Raw genomic sequence first — 14217 nt, forward strand, 5'->3', positions numbered from 1 at the left:
GGTTGTTTTCTTAATTTCAATGTTGGTATATAGAAATTCAACAGAATTCTGTGTATTCATTTTGATCCTGCAACTTTACCAAATTCATTGATGATGTCTTTAGGATTTTCTATGGGTATTATCATGCCATTTGCAAACATTGACAGTGTTACTTCTTTTCCAGTTTGATTTCCCCCCCCACTTTTTTTTTCTTATCTTATTGCTATGATGAGGACTTCCAATAATATGTTGAATAACAATGGCAAGATTAGACATCCTTGTCTTGTTCCAGGTCTCAGAGGGAATGGTTTCAGCTTTTTAATTTTGAGTATGATGTTAGCTGTAAGCTTATCACATAATGGCCTTTATTATAGTGAAGTATGGTCCCTCTATAACCACTTTGTTGAGAGTTTTCATCAAAATGAATGTTGAATTTCATCAGAAGCTTTCTGCATCTATTGAGATGATCATATTGTTTTTATTCTACAATTTGTTGATGTGGTTTATCACATTGATTGATTTGTGGATATTGTACTATCCTTGCATCTCTGGGAGAAATTCCACTTGGTCATGGTGTGTGATCCTTGTAATGTATTGTTGAATTCTGTTTGTTAATATTTGAAGTTTTTACATCTATGTTTATCAGTGATATTGACCTATAATTTTTTTTTTGTGACATCTTTGTCTGGTTTTGGTATCTAGATGATGCTGGCCTCATTGAATAAGTTTAGAAGAATTCCTTCCTTCCCAATGTTGTGGAATAGTTTTAGAAGGGTAGGCATTAACTCTTCTTCAAATGTTTGGTAGAATTCACCTGTGAAGCTAGCTGGCTCTGGAATTTTTGGTTGGGATTATTATTATTATTATTGATTCAGTTTCATTATTGGTGATTTTTGTGTTGATACTTTATATTTTTCCAGGTTCAGTCTTATGAGACTGTAAATTTCTAAGTGTCTATTTCTTCTAGGTTGTTTGTTTTTGTGGCATATAATTATTTGTAATAATCTTTCATAATATTTTGTACTTCTGTAGTTCCAGTTGTAATTACTTTTTTTTCATTTCTGACTTTATGAATCTGGGCTATTTTTCTTGATGAACTTGGCTAAAAGTTTATCAATTTTCTTTATATTTTCAAAGAACCAGCTCAGTTTCGTTGATCTTTTAAATTATTTTTAGTCTTAATTTCATTTATTTGTGCTCTGATTTTATAATTTTTTTTACTTCTACTAACACTGGATATTTTTGTTCTTTTTTTTCTAAGTTCTTTAAATATAAGATTGGGTTGTTCATCTGAGATATTTCTTGTTTCCTGAGATATGCCTCTATCAGTATAAACTTCCCTCTTAGAACTGCTTTTGAGTTGCCGTATCCCATAGATTTAGATTGTTGTGTTTTTATTTTCATTTGTCTCCAGGTATTTTTAAATTTATTTTTTTAATTGTTTTAGTTATCCATTGGCTGTTACTAGTGTACTTTTTAGACTCTATATGTTTGTGTTTTCTGCAGGTTTTTTAACAGTTTATTTCTAGTCTCATAGTATTTTGATTGGAAAAGAAGCTTTGTAAGTTTACTGAGAATTGTTTTGTCGCCTTGTGTGTGATTATTTGGGACAATGTTCTATGTGCACTTGAAAAGAATGTATATTCTACTGCTTTAGGATGGTTCTCCTTCACACTTGTTAAGCTACCTGATCTAATGTGACATGTAAGTACAGTGTTTCCCTGTTCTGTCTGGTTGATCTCTCTATTGATGTAAATGTGGTGTTAAAGTTCTCCACTGTTTTTATATTACTGTCAATTTCTTCCTTAATGTCTGTCAGTATTTTATTTGCATATTTAGGTGCTCCTGTGTTGGTATATGTGTGTGTATATGTGTGTGTGTGTGTGTGTGTGTGTGTGTGTATGTATATGTATATATAACAACACACAGTTGTTATCTCTTCTTCTTATCTCTTAATCATTACATAAATTCCTTCTTTGTCTCTCATTACAATCTTTTTTTTAAAGTTTGTTTTGTCTGATATACGTATTGTTACCCTGACTTTCTTTTCCTTTTCCATTTGCATGGAATATGTTGTTATTAACGTTCCCTCATTTTCAGTCCTCGTGTATCTTTAGATCTGAGTTGTGTTCATTGTAGGCAGGTTGTATATGGGTCTTACTTTTTTTTTAATCCATTTGGCCACTTTATGTCTTTTGATTGGAGCATTTAGTCCATTAACTTTCAAAGTGATCATTGATAAGTATGTACCATTTCGTTAATTGTTTTGGTTTGTTTTTATAGTTGCTTTTTCTTCTTCTTTTGCTTTCTTCCTTTGTGATTTGATAACTATCTTTAGTGTTGAGTTTGGATTCCTTTCTCTTTTTGGTGTGTGTATCTATTACAGATTTTTGTGGTTACTATGAAGTTCATATGTAATAATCTCTCCATATATGTGTAAGTATGCGTTTTTTTAAAAGTTACTGATCTTTTAATTTTGAGTGCATTTTTACAATCCTGCATTTTTACTTCGCTCCCCATGATATTCTTTTTGACATTATATTTGACATATCTTTGTCTTGTGTATCCCTTAACTACTTATTCTGGACATAGATGGTTTTAAAACTTTTGCCTTTTAACCTTCTACTTTTCTGAAGCTAAACCTACCACCTTTACATTTTGCCTTTACTGATATGATATTTCTTTTTGCACTTATGTTTCTAGTTGTGCCCTTTTGTTTTCCTCTTAGAGGATTCCCTTTAATGTTTCTGATATAGCTGTTTTTTGCTGCTAAACTCTTTTAATTTTGCTTCTCTATAAAAATTTTGATTTTGGCATCATGTCTGAGAGAAAGGCTTGTTGGGTAGTTTGTTTTTGTTTTTGTTTTTTCCTTTCATTACTTTAAATATAATGTGGCACTCATTTCTGGCTTGCAGAGTTTCTGCTCAAAAGACAACTGACAGCCTTATGGGAGTTTCCTGATACCTAATTTGTTGCTTTTCTCATGCTGGGCTTCTAATTTTCTCTATTTATCTTTAACTTTTGCTATTTTAATTATAATGTGTCTTGGCATGGTCCTTTTCGGGTTGATCTTATTTGGGACTCTTCATGCTTCCTGGACCTGGATGTTTGTTTCTTTTTCCAGGTTAGGGAAGTTATCAACTATTATGTCTTCAAATATCTTTTCTACCACTTTAATCTCTCATTTCTCCTTCTGGAACTCCTATAATGTGGATGCTAGTACACTGATGTTGTCCTAGAGATATCTAAATGGCCCTCGTTTCTTTTTATTCTTTTTTTTTTTTTTAAATTTTCAACTTCAGTGATTTCCATTACTCTGTCCTCTAGCTGGCTGATATATTCCTCTATCATCTAATCTCCTGTTTATTTCTTCTAGTGTGTTTTAAATTTTAGTTATTTTATTCTTTAGCTCTGTTTGGTACTTTTTTATATTTTCCAATTCTTTTTTTAAACTTCTTATATCTTACTCTCATTGAATTTTCTCCCAAGTTCTTGCACATCTTTACAATCTTTACCTTGAGCTCTTTCTTTGGTAGATTGCTTAACTCCATTTCACTCAGTTCTTCTTCTGGGGTTTTAGATTATTCCTTCATTTGCAGCATATTTCTTTATCACTTCATTTTGCCTAATTTGCTGTTTTTCTTTCTTTGTCCTGCTTATTGGTTACATTTCCTGGCCTTGCAGAAATGGGCTTTTAAGGAGATGTCCTATGCAGTGCACTTCCTTCTGATCATCAGAGCTGTGTGTTATCCACCTGTGGATCCTTCTATTTTGGTAGGGTGATTACTGTGAGTGGTATGGTAGGCATGGCTGACCCTTTATCCAGTTGGTTGCTGGTCCTGCTTTGTGCAGAGGCTGCTGGTCACTGGTAGGTGGGGTTCGGTCATGAGGCACTGGGTGTGGAGCTACAGAAGGTCCAAGGTCTAGTGCTGGCTCACTGATGGGTGTGGCTTATTCCCAACATGACTATCTATGGGGTCTGGGGTGACCTATTTCCGGTGTTGGCAGATTGGTTAGTGGGGCTGTATACTAGGCTAGATGACTACAGAGTCCAAGGTGTCTTGGAGCTGATGTTGGCCTGCTCTGGGGAGGAGCCAAGCCCAAGGGTCTTGGGTCTTGTGTCTGTGTCCTGGTAGAAGGGCTGGATCTAACATAGTAGGCTACAGGGCCACGGGGTTCTAGGGCTGGTGTCTGTCAGCTAATGAGTGGTGCTGGGGCTCAGGATATACTGGAGCTTGTGCCCACACTCTGGTGGGGACAGTTGGGCTCTGAGTTAGTGGTGGCACATTGGTGCATGTAACTGGTCCTTGAGTCTCTGGCTACAGGGTCTTGGTTTTCTAGATCTGGTCTTAGCCTTCTGGTGAGGGGAGGGATCAAAGTTGAGGTGTTCCTGGGGCTGGTGCCTGCCCACTGGTCAGGGAGGCTGGTCCTGGGGCTAGTGCCAGCCCAGTGATAGGTGAAGCCAGGCCTCATGTTTTTGGCTCAAGAGCCCTGGGGGTCCTAGAGCTAGTGCCTTGTCACTGGTGTGTCAGGCTAGGCCAGGAGCACCTAACTCTGAAGTCTGAAGCTGAGGTGAATTCATACATGTCTTATGTACATAATATGATGTTTGAAGTCATTAACATGAGAGGTTCACTTGATTGTTGTCAGAGAAATAATTTTGGACCATATGGTTGGATGGACCATATTGTTGGATAAACCATATATCTTTCCCTATGTGGTATTAATTATTTTTGTATTTTTATATTGTACCCTTTAATATTATGAATGGCTCTAACTTTTTAATAAATTTGAAAAGAATAGTATCCTATGAAGTTTAATATTCTTTGGGAGTTTGGAACCCCATCAGCAGTCACTTGTTACACACCTGCTCTTATATTAAATTTTAGAAGGTTGAGACACTTTTATATTATTGCTGTTTGATGTAAGAAATGATGAATAATGGATCAAGAGACATTCATAGTTACATTTCTGTGTTTTTTTCAGACCAGGGAAACCATACTTGTATTGTATTCATAATCCCTTTCTTTCTACTTGTTAGTATAAAAAAATGAATATTGATCCATAACATAACCATGATTCAGATTACAGAAATAATTTCCCATATGTATGTGTAGTGAAAATGAATTTCAAATGGGTTTCTTTAAAGAAAGAAAAGAAAGACCATGTTTTTACCAAACTGGGCCAGAAAATGTTAAGACACTTTTGTTTCATTTATGGAAAAATATATAAAATGCAGTTATATGCAATGGTGTGTATTTAATAATACATCTATATACATATCCATAATTTAAAATTTGTGTATGTAACTCAATGCAATGTGCAATATGTACACATTTAAATTGTTACCATATATGCTTTACTTCTTTATGTTCTATTCCTTAATTGTTTTTGTTTCCTTTATTTACATTATCTACACAAACTGTATTTTCCCTCCCTTGCTCTGTTGAATCTCTCTCCCACTACAGTTTTCAGTTCCCTTTGGCTAAATGGTTAGGTGCAGGAAAAAAGCAATATTTTCTTTCATGCTATGGGATACTAGAGACACCTGTTTGGTTTTTTTTTTTGCTTTATATTTTATGTCTGTTCTTTTTATCCATTTCTGTCATTTTCTTTCTACTTTTACTTCCCATGTACGTGACTGATATCCTTAGTGTGTCAAAGTTACTCCTTTTCAAGAATATTGTTTGTTATTGATTCCCTTAAGCTTATCTAAAGAAATATATACGTGTCACATGCTCTATATGTATTGATTCATTGATGTATTTGTTTAAGTATAATTAAGTTGATCAGTACATTCAAACAATATTTGCTGAGCATATATACGTGAGAACTATTGATACTGTGCCAAGTATGGTAGGTAACAGGAATTTAATCAAAATCAATTTTGTGCCCCAAGAGATCACTATTTAATGAAAGATATAAATATATATTATTCACAAAACTTATTCACTTTTGTTTTATAGTTGTTATAGTTTACAATTCTTACAATGCTGTATAAACATTGGTTTCAGCTGCTCACAATAAAGATACAAATATTATTGCTCACAATAAAGATACAAACATCATTGTGGTTCCAGGGAGAGGAGTATCATTTTTCCTTGCAATTAACTTAGCATACAGAGCATGTAGTTCAGTTAATAGCACGGCTTTGTTTAGATTAATATTTAGCTTTGCTTAATATTTGTACCATGTAGAACTGACTTGCTTCTTGTGGTTTTTGATATGTTTTTCTTTTACTTCTTCCCACATTATTTTATTGACTTCGTGTTCATTACTGCCTTCACTGAATAATTTGGTATAAGTTTTGCTTTCTAAGTTTTAAAATAAAATAAAACAACTACACGTATTTTCCACTCTTGAATAATATATGTTTCATCTTTCTGACTCAGAGTTTCAACTTCAGTTGAATGTGTAATTCTTTAGCAACTTCCAATTCTTGCCATTGATTATGATCTCTTCAGGTGATACTGTTACTTGTAATAAAAAGAAAAAAGTTGACAGGAAATGAGAGTAAATTAACTTTATGAAACTAGATTGATCAGATGCTAGTACATTAATAAGCCTGAGTATTGAAGACCAGGACACTGACATGTATTTCTGGTTATCCTTAATTTTGTTCTGAAATCAAGAGTCAATGGAGCATGAGAGCTTAAGTACTCTATTTGTTCTTTGCAAATGTAGGCAATAGGCAATCACATACTTAACACTCAGTAATCACTGTATCTTAACATTAAAAAAATATTACCAATGTGCTAAGTAGAAATCAGAGAAAACATTATCTGCATTAGAGAATTACTCTACATTCATTTCTTCATTGTAATGATAGAATGGTAACTTTGGAGGCAGCTATGTTGATTTACTTAAGCTAGAATAAGCATTACTACATAAAAAACTAGAGAAATGCTGGATGTGCTATGGTACAAATTATATGTGCAAGGAACATTTGTCTTCATTAAAATAAGTGACATATTTGCATGTCTTACTGTGAAAAGATTACTGCATACATCCTCTCTATCAGATGGAATAGAGTAACATAATCAGGTATATTGTTTTTGCAATGACAAAATAACCCATAGATACATGATTTGAGAAGCAGAATTACCTAGGAAGATGCATATACATTTAATAATTATCTGCTCATTTATTTGTTATTCTTGCCCCAGTTACTTTTCCAAAGGACTTAAGTTAGGTTATCACCTAAAATATGTATGTACCCAAAGACAGTTAAAGATGAAAATAAACAAAATGAGGAGAGAGGGAGAAACATTTAAAAATATAGACATAGGATGTCTGTGATTTAGCAAAAATTTTAGTTTTGAATTCTTGGTTACCAAGGCTAAAGAGGAACCTTGGCAAAGAAATTATTCTTTCTATGATAAAAATAATTAACATACCAGTTTTTATTTTCAAAATTCACTTGAAAATAAGTTATCTTATGGATTCTGATTCCATAGAATCTGAATATGAACCAACCATTTTAAATCACTGTTTCCCTTTAAGTATTCTCTATGTTTCAAATATACATATATCCTTCTATGAATTTGTATTCATAATGCTTTTTCCTAAATTTTCTAAGCAAAGTTTTCTTTATATGAATTCTTAAATTTTGATTTATTTGACCATAAGAATCTTCTTGCATTTTTATTAGGGCAAAGGAAATAGGGTAGATAAGCAACCAATAGAGTATTTCTTTTTTTTTCTTTAAGAATGTTTCTTTTTTATTTTTAAAGGAATTTTATCACATTTATAGTTGTGCAATGATCATTACAACCCAATTTTATAGCATTTCCATCCCAAACCCCCAGCACATTCCCTTACCCCCAACCTGTCTCATTTGGAAACCATAAATTTTTCAAAGTCTGTGAGTCAGTATCTGTTTGGCAAAGAAGATCATTGTGTCCTTTTTTTTTTTAAGATTCCACGTGTAATTGATAGCACGTGATGTTGGTGTCTCACTGTATCATTTAGCATGATAATTTCTAGGTCCATCCATGTTGCTGCAAATGCCATTTTTTCTTTCCTTTTAATGGCTTAGTAATATTCCATTGTGTATATGTACCACTTCTTAATCCACTCTTCTGTTGATGGACATTTTGGTTGTTTCTATGTCTTGGCTATTGTATATAGTGCTGCAATGAACATTGGAATATATGTATCTGTTTGAGTCATGGTTTTCTCTGGATAGATGCCAAGGAGTGGGATTGCTGGATCAAATGGTAATTGTATTTTTTGTTTTCTGAGGAATCTCAATACTGTTTTCCACAGTAGTTGCACTGTGCACAATTTCATTCCCACTGACAGTTTAATAGGGTTCCCTTTTATCCACACCCTCTCCAGCATTTATTGTTTGTAGACTTTTTTTTTTCTTTTTTTTTCTTTTTCTTTTTTTTTTTTTTTTTTTGTCTTTTGTTGTTGTTGCTGCTGTTGTTGCTATTTCTTGGGCCGCTCCCACGGCATATGGACGTTCCCAGGCTAGGGGTCTAATCGGAGCTGTAGCCACCGGCCTACGCCAGAGCCACAGCAACGCAGGATCCGAGCCGCGTCTGCGACCTACACCACAGCTCACGGCAACGCCGGATCGTTAACCCACTGAGCAAGGGCAGGGACCGAACCCGCAACCTCATGGTTCCTAGTCGGATTCGTTAACCACTGCGCCACGATGGGAACTCCTATTGTTTGTAGACTTTTTGATGATGGCCATTCTGGCTGGTGTAAGGTGGTACCTCATAGTGGTTTTGATTTGCATTTCTCTAATAATGAGTGATGTTGAACATCTTTTCATGTGTTTTTTGGCCATCTGTATGTCTTCTTTGGAGAACTGTCTGTTTAGATCTTCTGCCCATTTTTTGATGGGGTTGTTTGGTTTTTTTGGTATGGAGCTGCAGAAGGTGTTTATAAATTTTCAAGATTAATCCCTTGTCAGTTGATTCATGTGCAAATATTTTCTCCCATTCTGTGGGTTGTCTTTTCATTTTGTTTAGGGTTTCTTTTGCTGTGATGAAACTTTTAAGTTTAATTAAGTCCCATTTGTTTATTTTTGTTTTTACTGTTATTACTCTAGGAGGTGGATCTGAGATGATGTTACTGTGGTTTATGTCAGAGAATGTTTTTCCTCTAAGAGTTTTATAGTATCTGGTCTTATGTTTAGATCTTTAATCCATTGTGAGTTTATTTTTGTGTATGGTTTTAGGAAATGTTCTAATTTCTTTCTTTTACATGTAGCTGTCCAGTTTTCCCATCACCACTTATTGAAGGGGCTGTCTTTTCTTCTTTGTATATTCTTGCCTCCTTTGTCATAGATTAATTGACTATGGGTGCGTGGGTTTAATTCTGGGCTTTCTATCCTATTCCCCTGATCTATATTTCTGTCTTTGTGCCAGTATCATATGGTTTTGATGACTCGCTTTATAGTGTAGTCTGAAGTTGGGGAGCTGATTCCTCCAGTTCCATTTTTGTTTCTCAGGATGTTTTGGCTATTCTGTGTCTTTTGTGCTTCCATACAAACTTTAAAATATTTCTTTCTAGTTCTGTGAAAAATGTCCTTAGTAATTTGATTGGGATTGCATGGAATCTGTAGATTGTCTTGTGTCGTATAGTCATTTCGATAATATTGATTCTTCCAATCCAAGAGCATGGTACGTCTTTCCATTTGTTTCTGTCATCTTTAATTTCTTTCATCAGCCTCTTATAGTTTTCAGTGTACAGGTCTCTTGTCTCTTTAGGTAGGCTTATTACTAAGTATTTTATTCTTTTTTGAGGCAATGGTAAATGGGATTGTTTCCCTAATTTCTCTTTCTGATCTTTCATTGTTAGTATATAGAAATGCAGTCAATTTCTGTGTATTAATTTTGTATCCTGTGCCGTTGCCAAATTCATTGATGAACTCTTAACAGTTTTCTGGTAGAGTCTTTAGGATTCTCTAGGTATAGTATCATGCCATCTGAAAATAGTGATAGTTTTACTTCTTCCTTTCCAATTTGGATTCTTTTTATTTATTTTTCTTCTCTGAATGCCGTGGCTAGGACTTCCAAAACTATGTTAAATAGTAGTGGTGAGAGCGGACATCTTTGTCTTGTTCCTGATCTCAGTGGGAATTCTTTCAGCTTTTCACCATTGAGAATGATATTCCCTGTGGGTTTGTCATATATAGCCTTTATTTGTTATGGTAGGTTCCCTCTCTGCCCACTTTTTTTGAAGGGTTTTTATCAGAAATTGGAGTTGGATTTTGTCAAAGGCTTTTTCTGCATCTATTGAGAGGATCATATGGTTTTTATTCTTCAGTTTGTTAATGTAGTCCAATATCATATTTCTGTTTGTTTTTTCCCACACCCATTTTTTACTTGAGAGAGCAAAATTGAGGACTTAATCAGTGTTATAAAATTTGATGTTCTTTTCACAAGTCATTCTGACTACAATAAAATGAAATTGACTTTCAGGAGAATGTGAAAAGGTCACCATATATCTACAGACCTTCTTTACCCTGCTTATTTATAGTCTATTCCTTACAGCATAGGCTACCACACCTTTGATAATATAGCAGTCCCACCAGCCTGAGAAGTGTTCTGTGCATTTGCATGTGTGTGTGCATGTGTGTGTAGTCTCTTATAATTGGAAATTTAATGGTTTCTATAAAATGCCTGTATTGAATAGATTAATAAGTTGGAAAGCAGTGTTTAAGCCAGAACTGTACCTAAATGTGTTTTGGTGTTGAGTAATGCTAAGGAGACCTATTTCCTTCAGCTCTCTTACAGATTTTTCGTCCTGTCCCTTTAATAAAACTATTCTATTTTTAGATGTCCATTTATCTCCTATGTGTAAATAGCTCCCACATTACTAAAAAAAATTTCCCAGCCATCTAAGTCCACTTTAATTTAGAAGCTCTACAGTCATCTCAAATGCAATTTCTTCAGAAGTAGTTTGCTTTCCATTAGTCCCTATCAACCATATCCTCATTTTACTGGTGATCCTGGTAGGAAAATTCTCATGCATGTTTCTTCCTCATTTGCTGTGCATTCGTATATACTTTGTCATTAAGTCTGGCCCCTTCTAATTTCAGAATGCTTTTCATACGATAACCACCATACTCAGTTGGGCTAATATTACCTTATGCTGGTAAAATGTACTGACCTCTTCTCCTGTGTCCCTGATGCCACATTTTTGTTATTTTATTTTGGGGTACAGCAAATTATGCTTAGAGATTTAAGTTGTATTTTCTAATAGTTTACTTAACACACATTCAGTTCAGGAATTTAACAATCCAGTAGCACACAGAGTAATATCTCTTTAGTAAGCCCATAAAAGAATAACACACTCCAAAAAAAAAAAAAAAAAAAACCTCTGATAGATTAATTACACTGTTGGTCCAGGCAAGGGGAGATGACGGAAATAAAGTCCAAGCTCACTTGACAGGAACCTTTTCTATGAGGTTGGCTCTCCAGAGAGATAGCTTTGCCAACCAAGAGCTGATGTCCATCTGCAAGTGCTCAAATAAAAGCTCCGTGTTGCTAGAATATGTTGCTAGATAACAATGATGTGGTGTTGACCAGCAAGATGATCTCCTTTGGGGCAGGGGGGGTGGTGGCTGATGCACTGTGACTCCACTGCTGACAATGGAATCCCTTTACCATAGTAAGAGCTAATTCCCCACAGTCTTACAAAAGCTAAACCAGCAAAGGGGAGCTTTGCCCCAGCCTGAAACTCTCAGATATTCCTCACAAACTCTAAGTATCTGTACTCAAAAATCCCTTTGATGGAGTTGCTTCTCCACCTGTTCTTATCCATTGGCTCCCAATTGGGCTCCTCAGCACCTGAGCTTATCAATGACAGCAGATGAGATGATAATATGCAGACTCCACCTATTTTATTCTCATTTCAAACAACTTTACTTCTAAAAACACCTTTTCTTGGTATGTGTTTGTCATAAATATGTGGGTTAAAACAACTTCCCTTAAGTCATAAACAAGTGGATTTGGAATCATATCCAATTGAGACACAAAATCTATGTACTTCTTCCTGAGTGATCTTAAATACTATTTTTATCATCTTGCACCAACATTCAGAATTTTTTTCATTTTCTCCCCATTGCCTGGCAGGCCATTCAAGATAACAACAGGGTATCCAGACTTATCGTACCAACCCCTACTGCTCAGTAGCAACCTGCTAGTCTTGTTGATGAGTTTCCTTGCCACCTGTGCAAGAAAAAAAAAAACTCTCTATTCTTCCCTCTCTACTCTACTTTCTACTCTCTGAATAGCTTTGACTACTCATGCATAATATCTGTAGATACAGTTACTATAATCTAGAGATAACAGAAAATCAAGAGCCATGTAAGACTAGCCCCACAAGAAACAGAAATCTGCTGGTGAAACCAATAAAAGTTACTCATCAAGCTTTGTACATGCTGTGCCCTCACTTACAAGACTTGCTATAGATGAGTGTTGGTCAGGCATGTGTTAGTTCCCAAAGGTGGGTTAAGTAAAAGTAAGCAAAAATAAACAAAACATCAGTGTTTTTTTTGTTGTTGTTGTTGTTTTACTGATGAGGCCCACATACCTGGCATAATCTGAAAATCAAAGTTTTTTTTTTTATTTCAGAGAGTGTCTCATATTATTTTATTTTTCATGTATAATCTTATTTCCTAGTGGGAAAACTCATTTAGGACTACAAATATATTATATCTCTTTGGCATCCTTTGCATTTATGATGCTCACTTTCTTTGTTGTTTTGATTTGTTTTAAGGGCTGCATGTGTGACTAATGGAAGTTCCCAGGCTAGGGATCGAACTGGTGCTTCACCTGCTGCCTTCCACCACAGCAACACTAGATCTGAGCTGCGACTATGAAGTACAGTGCAGCTCATGGCAACACAAGATCCTCAACCCACTGAGTGAGGCCAGAGATCTAACTTCATCCTCAGGGATCCTAGTCCGGTTCATTTCCACTGAGCCACAATGGGAATTCCTGACACTCACTTTTTAGCAGAATAAAATTAATAGAATCAAATGACTAGAAGTAACAGGATTTAATTTTAAATATTTTTTTTTAAATTCTCAGATAGATAGCATACGATGCTAGTGACCTTTGTACACAAATTGTGCTGATTAAGCACTCCGCATTTGCCATTATTTGTGTGGGTTTTTGTTTGTTTGTTTGCTTTATAAAAATCAACTTTATTGAAATATACTTTAGATAAATAAAATTCACCCATCTCAAGTGTCCAGTGAGTTTGGCAAATGTCATATCTGTTTAACCACCACCATAATTGTGTGTGTTTGTGTTTATAGGATAGTTTCTTCCTTCCCCCTTTTTCCCTTCAATGTCATTGACCTTTTTATTTAATTTTTTAAAATTTCACCAATACATCATTTGTAGGACTGGGAACTATGTGTAGTCACTTATGATGGAGCATGATAATGTGAGAAAAAAAATGGATATAAGTATGTGTAACTGGGTCACCATGCTGTACAGTAGAAAAAAAATGATGTATTAGGGAAAAAATTAAATAAAATGTCATTATTTGATTATTTCAAACACATTTTTTTGTAAGCTTACTTTGTACCTAACCCTGTTTCACTTAGTACTCCCTGCCAGTTTAATTACTTCTGAGAAGAGTTTCATAGTGAGAATTTATACTATATCTACGTTAACAAAAGATTTCAGTGACGGAATTTAAAAGTTTGAATTTGCATATTACTTTTGGAATATTGTAGTGTTTCAGAAGTCAAAATAAATTTGGAAAAAAGTAACTCTATTCCTGTAAATGTTGTGCATATCAAATCTGTGCATTTTCTGACACATATTTAAGGAAGAAATGAGTGTATCAATTATGATTTAGTCAATATTCACATTTTCAATGAGTAGATAGAGAAAATAAAATCTAGCTGAAGGATAGCCTCAGTATTAACCATGAACCTCTACGATGGGTAGCTAGTCCTGTGATATTTTATAGGTTTCCACATTCTTTAATATTTTCGTGACTTGTCAAATTTTAATTCTGAGTTTCAGTGTGTTAGTAAAACACCTTATGCTAGTCATTGTGTGTGTGTGTGTGTGTGTGTGTGAACGCTTTTAGAGTTAATGAATATCTTGTCTGGAAGCCATGTTATATTTCCAGTTATTTTAAATGATAATTGCTACAGAAAGTTTTACAATCTTTTTCAGACATAGTTATTTGGTCTATTGTTTCATCAGTCAAGTTCAATGAATTATTAAGAATTATTCAAAGCAATTTCTCAGT

At 34.6% G+C, this 14217-nt stretch overlaps 1 protein-coding gene across 6 annotated transcripts in view; it reads left to right on the forward strand.

The window, feature by feature from the left end:
• LINGO2 (leucine rich repeat and Ig domain containing 2) overlaps positions 1-14217 on the forward strand; it is a 1289931-nt gene that overhangs the window by 287771 nt on the left and 987943 nt on the right. The window lies entirely within an intron of this gene.

The sequence above is a fragment of the Sus scrofa genome, chromosome 10, assembly GCF_000003025.6.
Source record: "Sus scrofa isolate TJ Tabasco breed Duroc chromosome 10, Sscrofa11.1, whole genome shotgun sequence".
Lineage (NCBI taxonomy): Eukaryota > Metazoa > Chordata > Mammalia > Artiodactyla > Suidae > Sus > Sus scrofa.